Source organism: Zingiber officinale, chromosome 10A (genome assembly GCF_018446385.1).
Source record: "Zingiber officinale cultivar Zhangliang chromosome 10A, Zo_v1.1, whole genome shotgun sequence".
Lineage (NCBI taxonomy): Eukaryota > Viridiplantae > Streptophyta > Magnoliopsida > Zingiberales > Zingiberaceae > Zingiber > Zingiber officinale.
The window spans coordinates 4,717,796-4,725,750 of NC_056004.1; the positions used below are offsets into that span (position 1 = coordinate 4,717,796).

The 7,955-nt window shown below is 38.3% G+C and overlaps 1 long non-coding RNA gene across 1 annotated transcript; it reads left to right on the top strand.

Moving 5' to 3' along the window:
* The first annotated feature begins 301 nt into the window (after positions 1 to 301).
* On the top strand, positions 302 to 3,228 carry LOC122027348. The gene is made up of 3 exons (XR_006124373.1): positions 302 to 649; positions 2,019 to 2,166; positions 2,809 to 3,228. It is a non-coding gene; the product is annotated as an uncharacterized LOC122027348 (long non-coding RNA).
* Positions 3,229 to 7,955: the final 4,727 nt, after the last annotated feature.

Here is a 7,955-nt window from a genome sequence, read left to right on the forward strand (position 1 = left end):
ACAAAAATAGGTATGCTGCGAATACTTTTATTTATTATCAACATGCTGCGATTAGTTTGGAAATAATAAAAAAAAATAATAATAAAATAAAGTTATGGTAAACAAAATTAAATTTAAAAACAAGTTTGGAAATAATAAAGAAAAGTTATAATAAAATAAAGTTATGTTAAACAAAATTAAATAAAAAAAATACATGATTAAAAGAAAAGTTAAAAAATCAAGTAAGAAAAATTAAAGTTAGGTAAAAAAGTAATTGCAAGAACCTGCTAAATAAAAAACGCACGGCTAAATTAAAGAAGGCATAGGTTAAAGTAAAATAACAGATCATCGTCGCTCGAAGCCATCGCCGCCCGAAGCCATTGCCGCAACAACTCTTGCCTCTCCGCAATAGCTCTTTGCCTCTCTTCACTACCGCCGCCGTCGCCGGACTCCTCTCTACCTCTCGGCACTCACCGCCACTAGCAGTAGACTCCTCTCCGCCTCTCTGCACTGACCATCGCCGGCCGCAAGACTCCACTTTGCCTCTCCGCACTCGCCGTCGTCTACCGCAAGACTTCCATCTCTCCGTATCGTAGGACCACAGCAAGAGTAAGCAAGCCTTTGCTAACCACTCCACACTCTACATCAAGCCAAAAGCTCAAAGCCAAAGGTAACCCTAATCTCTAAGTCCCTAAACTTATTTGGGCGACACTGCTTGACTCTTTCACTTTTGTGAACTGTGTTCGGCTTTGATTGTTATACACTTACAAAGTATGAGCAATTAAATGCTCATTTTAGAAATGATTTTGGAGTATAGTGTCTCAAATTGTTATTATTATTTTTCTCTTAAACTCTTCCCACAGCATAGATTAATTCTGATTTAACAGAATTGGTTAAGGATGATCAATTCTATAGAGTACAGTGGAGGAGTTGGATTAATAATTACAATTTCACATCCTCTTTTTTGAGCGATTTAAGTAAAAGATTTTTTAGGTTCGATTGCTTAATGCTTCGATTTGTCTTGCGATATCTGCGCTCTTCAGCACGTACAAGTATTTAAGGCTAAAGTTTGCAACTTAGTGATTAGACAATCAACTTCTTGAGTTTATGCACAAATGCAGCAGCTGTCTATTTGTCTTATGACAATTCAGTGATTTCCTTCATGGTATTATGTGAAGGCCTAAGCTTCTGCGGTTACACCTAAGCAAAAGACAAGTCTGAGGCTACTCCAAAAAGAGAATCCTCCTTAGCAAGCCAAATCTGCGTGTGACCAAGCTTTTTTCTCCCAATCAAGTCATCTTTCTTCCTTCGGTGGATCATGGCTGTCAAGGTCTACAAGGAAAGATACACTTGGGTTTTGTAGCTTCCCTAGTGTGCTTCCATGAAGCTCAAGTCATCCTCTCTTAAATGCATGAAAATAGGAAACAAGTACCTCTTCCACAGTGAAGCTAGATTTTGCAGGATGATGTAACAAGCACTTTCAATTGTTGTTTACCAGTTGGTCCTGACAGTGCTGCCCTTTTAAACCTTTTTTCTTCCTTTTATAGACGCATGAACGATTCCTTTTGGCTGGTAGACTTTTGACTGAATTTTTCACTATCATTCTTCTTTGTAGTAGCATTATGAGTCAGGATCATTGTTCTCATTAATCGGTCTATACTTATTTTTTTTTGTTGCTCTGGGTCTAGAGTATGCAATCCTAGGACTGAATGCATAAACCATTGCCAATTAGTGCCCTTTTATGTATCTGTTGATAAACTGGCCTTCCCTTTTAAGGTTTTCTTTCTTATTCTTCTTGTTTCTGTGGCTTGGCATGGATATTCAGTGGTCGTTGCACTCTTTTAACCTTTTGTCAAGTATCAGACAAGTATCTGGTGATTTCAGTTGACATTTTTGAATATGCATATTGTTTATTTCCTATTCATTTGGATTCTCTTGTGTGACTTTATTTATGTGTTTTCTTTATCAGATTGGATTAATGTTTCTTTTTTTTATATTGCATGTGTTACTTTTAAAATGAATAATGTATCTTTTAACAGATTCCATGGTTGCTTGCACTCAACCTCGACGAGTTGCTGCTATGTCTGTTTCTCGCCGAGTTGCTGAAGAGATGGATGTAACAATAGGTGATGAAGTTGATTATAGCATTAGGTTTGAAGATTGCAGTAATCACAAGACTATATAGAAGTAAGTCCACTTTTGCTGCTTCTCCTGACTTTGATTTTCTGCAATGGTGGCAATTTCAGTAATTATCTTTATTATATATATTTTATGAATCCTAATGACCTTTATTGGTTTGTATTTTCACCAAGCAGCAAGATTTGTTAGCAAACATTAAAACAAACTATGTTATAAAGATTGATGAGTTCCAATCATTATGATAATGTGATTTTTTTTAAAGGACACGTGGGATGTGATTGCTAACTTTCCTATGATTTGATGATTAAACATTGTTACAATACTGTAAATCAAATATTGTTGGTAACTTTCATGCATCTTCCTTTGGGAGTTGATTTCTGAAGAATATTTGATTGTCTCCTTCAGAATAACATGCTGGCAATATTGTTCGCATGATTTTTTTCTATTGAAATAATGACCTCAATATCAAAAACTAAACAGTTCAAAAATTTTGTTTTAGATTATCTTGTAAAGTAATGTGTTTTGAAATTTGTTACTTCTGTAGGTGGGTAGAATATATGTTGGGGTGATATTTTATATGGATATATTCACCATCTTTTTTTTTTTTAAGATTGCCACACACTAAAGCAAGATTAATAGACACTCGTAATCAGAACAAATTGATGATATAAACCTTTGTCTGATTTTCAGCCCCACTGTCACCATATGATGCCAGATATTTAACTGATGGTATGCTGTTAAGAGAAGCACTGGCTGATCCATTATTGGAGAGATACAAGGTGATAATTCTCGATGAGACTGATGTTAAAGGTGCATCACGTTTTTCTTGGTGGATCATGTTAGAAAGTTTGAGTTGATAAAGTTTTGGTGGAAAAGAGGTATTCCTAATTCGATCAAATGATGAAATGCAGTTTCTCGATGATGCAATAGGAAGCACGGTCGCATGGTTATCTAAATTTATAGTATTGTGTGATTGATACATAATATACTAATTTGTGTGGATTGTAAGTTTAATTGTTGTTATGTAATAACTAGTTTGATAGAGATTTCATATCTTGTTTAAAATCTTTAAATTTTTTTGGTATAATGAAAAACTATGACTTTTATTAATTTTATGTGGATTTATTTGCACTAAATTTATTATAAAATTTTGGTTTATTATTTTCATCAAATTAATTTTTTTTTAATATATTTAAGACTATCAACAGCGTACATTTATACGCTGCAGATTATTATCCTTAGCGCATAAAAATACTTTTCGCGGCGTGCTTTGCGCGCTACGGATACTATTATCCGCAGCGCGCAAAGCACGTCGCGGAAAGTATTATCTGCAGCGTGCTTTGCGCGTTGTAGATAATGTTATTCGCAGCGCGCAAAGCACGCCGCGGAAAGTATTATCTACAGCGTGCTTTGCGCGCTGTGGATAATATTATCCGCAGTGTGCAATGCACGCTGCTAATAATTTAGGACTTTCAACAGCTTTTAATTGTGCAGCGCGCAATGCGCGCTGCGGAAAGCGAATTTGTGCGCCGCGAAAAGCTATTTTTGTTGTAGTGAATAGAACTCTGCTTGAAGCATCTAGAACAATGCTAAACGAATACAACCTACCTAAGTACTTTTGGGCAGAAGCTGTTAGTACAGCCTGCTACATACAAAATAGAACAACACTAAACAAAATACATAATAAAACCTGCTTTGAAATCTATTATAATAAACAACCCAATATAAAATACTTTAAAGTATTTGGGTGCTCAGCCTGTTAGAGTGTATATTAAAAGCCTAGCTTTTGGTATAAATATTTATTATGAATAAAGAATCACATTTGGTCAAATTGTCTACATTTGTTTGTAGTTGTTCATTTAATTTATATTGTAGATAACATAGTATGTGGTGTCACATGCAGAAGATGATGTTATCAGTACCTTATAAATTATAAACAGTAGCTCACGACCAAAATGGAAAGGAACAAACCATTAGAAGGTCGTAGTGTAATTAGGTATTAGTTTATCTTGACTATATAATTACACTAGTACACTCAGAGTGTATTGAGTAGGACCATTTGAGGTCGTTTCTTTTATACTGATTTTATAAAGGAACAAAGACCTTGGTTATTATGGAAGTGTGTGCTCTTAATCCTAATATAATAACAAGCACATATATTTGATATTTATTTCTTTAATTTATCAATGGGTGAGATTTAGTTCGATGAATCAATAAGCCCGATAAGTTGGGAAATGGTATCACTTATAGTGTGTGTTGTTGATTATAGAAGGAAGCGTGTCCTAGAGATACTAGGTTGATAATGTCCTCAAGAGGAGCTCATAAGGATTGTCATGTTAAACCCTGCAGTGGACTTAGTCCGACATGATAATAAGGTTGAGTGGTACTACTCTTGGATTTAGATATTAATTAAATGAGTTGTCAGTAACTCACTTAATTAGTGGACATTCGATATCTTAAACACAGGGAGACTAACACACTCATAATAAGAAGGAGCCCAAAAATGTAATTTGGCATTGGTGCGGTAGTTCAATAATAATTCTCTAGTGGAATGAATTATTATTGATAAAATTAAGTTGTGTGTTCGGCGAACACGGATTAATTTTATCGGGAGACCAAAACCAATTCCTCCTCTCGGTCCCTATCGTAGCCTCTTAATTATAAGTACTATACCCACCTATACCCACCATCTTACCCATCCTATAGGGGTCGGCCAAGCTAGATTGAGACCAAGCTAGGCCGACCATGGGTATGTTCATGGGTGAATTCATGTGGTCGTCCCTATTAAAATAAAAAGGAATTTTAATTTTAAATTTTTCTTATGTGGATAATATAATTTAAAGAGTTTAAAAATTTAAATCCTTCCTTTTATAAGATTCTACAAAAGATTAAGAGAAGAGTTAAAATCTCTTTCCTTATTTGTAGATTAAAAGGTTGATTTTAATTTTGGTAAAACTTTCCTTTTAATTATATTCATGATTTAAAAGAAAGTTTAAAATTAAAATTCTCTTTTATTAGTTTCTAGAAAGATTAAGAAAAGATTTAATATCTTTCCTTATTTGTAGATTGAAAGGAGATTTTAATTTTAGAGATAACTTTCCTTTTGAAATTATCCACATGTTTAAAAGAAAGATTTTAATTTATAAAATTTCTTTTATTAACCAATCATGAAGGATTAAAATTATTGGAGAAATTTTATAAATTTCTAGAAACAAATTAGGAAGTTTTAATTTTTGTTTTAATTAAAACTCTCCTTGTTTTGGGGAGAAGAGTGGCCGGCCATTATAATTTGAAAAGAGAAAATTATTTTAATTAAATAAATTTCCCTTTTCAATGGCAAAAGAATTAAGGAAGTTTTTATTAAATTTTCCTTATTTGCCAAGACCAAGGATTATAAAAGAGGGGGTAGAGGAGGCTTCAAGGCTAACGACTCTATTCTATTTTTCCTCTCTTTTCTCCTTGGGTGTGGCCGGCCCTTTCTTTCCTCTCCTCTCCTTTGTGTGGCCGAAACCTTCTCATGGTGGAGATAGCTTTGGTGGCCGGATCTAAGAAGGAGAAGAAGGAGAGAAAAGAAGCCTCTTTTCTAGCATCCCTTGGAGCATGGTGGTGGCCGAACCTCTTCATCCTAGGAGAAGTTTTGATGGCCGAAACTTGTAAGGAAGAAGAAGGTGCTTGGTGGTTCTCATCTCGGAAGATCGTTGGCCACACAACGTCTGAGGTTAGAAGAGGAATACGGTAGAAGATCAAGAGGTCTTTCTAAAAGGTATAACTAGTAATTTTTGTTTCCGCATCATACTGTTGGGATCGTTCGTACTCGGCTAGAGAGGGGGGTGTGAATAGCCGCCCCAAATTCTCGCGTTCTTCCTACAGTTAGGGTTAGTCGCAGCGGAAATACAAGGAAGAAACTAAGGAGAAGAAAAACAAACCGATGTAACGAGGTTCGGAGATGAACTCCTACTCCTCGGCGTGTCCGTAAGGTGGACGAAGCCTACCAATCCGTCGGTGGATGAGTCCCCGGAGAACCGGCTAAATATTAGCTCCTTATGGGTGGAGAAACCTCGCCACAACTACTTCTTGCAACAGCAAGATAAGGAGTACAAATACAAGAGAAACAAGAAGTAAATACACAGCAAATGTAAACAACCCTTGCCTTCTTGTCGACTGTTGAAGAAGCAACAGCTTCTCAGACGCCAACCACAGCAGCAGCTCAGTCGGAGTCCCAGCCGAAGGAAGAAGCTCACGCGAAGCTTCGAAGAAGAGCTCAACAAAGCTCAAGCACCAGCAGCACTTAGCAGAAGAGAAGAGGAAGAAGAATCCGCACGTAAGATGCCCTCGTCTCCTTTATACCGCGAAGAAGAAGCAATGAAGAAACTAGCGTTGCAGCAGCTAGAACTCGATCGATGCGTGGACCGATCACCGATCGGTCCCGCGATCGATCGTACGTAGACATTTGCATACTCGATCGGCAGGACCGATCAAAGATACCGGATCGGTCCACGACGATCCCCTTCCTTCTCGCGATGCTGCGTCTCGATCGGTCCACGCATCGTCAGGAGATCGATGCGTGGACCGATCGGTTCTTTTCGCCTCTGTTTTCTTCGATCGGCCACCGATCGACAAGAAAACAGAGCTTGATATCGATCGGTCACCGACCGATCGAGAAAACAGGTATCCGGATCGATCGGTGCCGATCCGAGCTTGGTTTTGCCCAAACCAAGTCCCAAGACTTCAAACCAATATCCGGTCAACCTCGACCTATTGGTACTTCATCCCTAGCATCCGGTCACTCCCTTGACTGCTAGAACTCTCCAAGTGTCCGGTCAATCCCTTTGACCTACTTGGACTTTCTCAACACCGGATGTCCGATCATCCCCGATCCATCTGGATTTTCCTGCCTCGGATTCACTCACGGGACTTTCCACCGCCTAACATCCCGTTAGGACTTTCTCATTGCCTAACATCCCGGTTAGGACTTTTCCACCGCCTGGCTTCACTCACCAGACTTTCCAACCGCCTAACATCCCGTTAGGACTTTCCCAGGCTTCACTCACCGGGACTTTCCCGTGCCAAGTCTCCATACTTGGACTTTTCGCGCGCCAAGCTCCCGGACTTTTCCGTGCAAGTCTCCATACTTGGACTTTTCACTGCCAAGCTCCTGCTTGGACTTTTCCGTGCCAAGCTCCTCGCTTGGACTTTTCCATGCCAAGTCTCCATACTTGGACTTTTCCAATGCCAAGCTCCTCGCTGGACTTCTCGTGCCAAGCTCCTCGCTTGGACTTTTCCCAATCAGTCAACCAGTCAACCTTGACCTAGTGGTTACAATCTCCCGAACACCTATTCTTGTCAAACATCAAGAATACAACTCTCCTCGTCAAACATCGTCAAACATCAAAACACAACTCGAGTCAGTCAACTCGAGTCGGTCAACCAAGTCAACCTTGACCTAAGGTTGCACCAACAATCTCCCCTTTTGATGTTTGACAAAAGCCAAAATCAAGTTAGGTTAACCCGATAACCTAACTTAGGGTTTCCAACCATCTTCCAATGTCCAATGTTCTTTTCTTGAACATTCTCCGGACATTCTCCCCTTAGGTTAACCCGATAACCTAACTTGGGTTCTCCAATAATTCTCCCCCTTTTTGACACACATCAAAAAGTATTCCAATGTTCTTCCTCGAACATTCCTTGACATTCTTCCCCTAGCTTAGGTTAACCCGATAACCTAACTTGGGTTCTCCAATAATTCTCCAATGAACGCTCTCCCCTTTTTGACACACATCAAAAAGAAAAGGAGGGTATCAAGGTCAAGAGTTTTTTCCTAATGAAAGTCCCATACC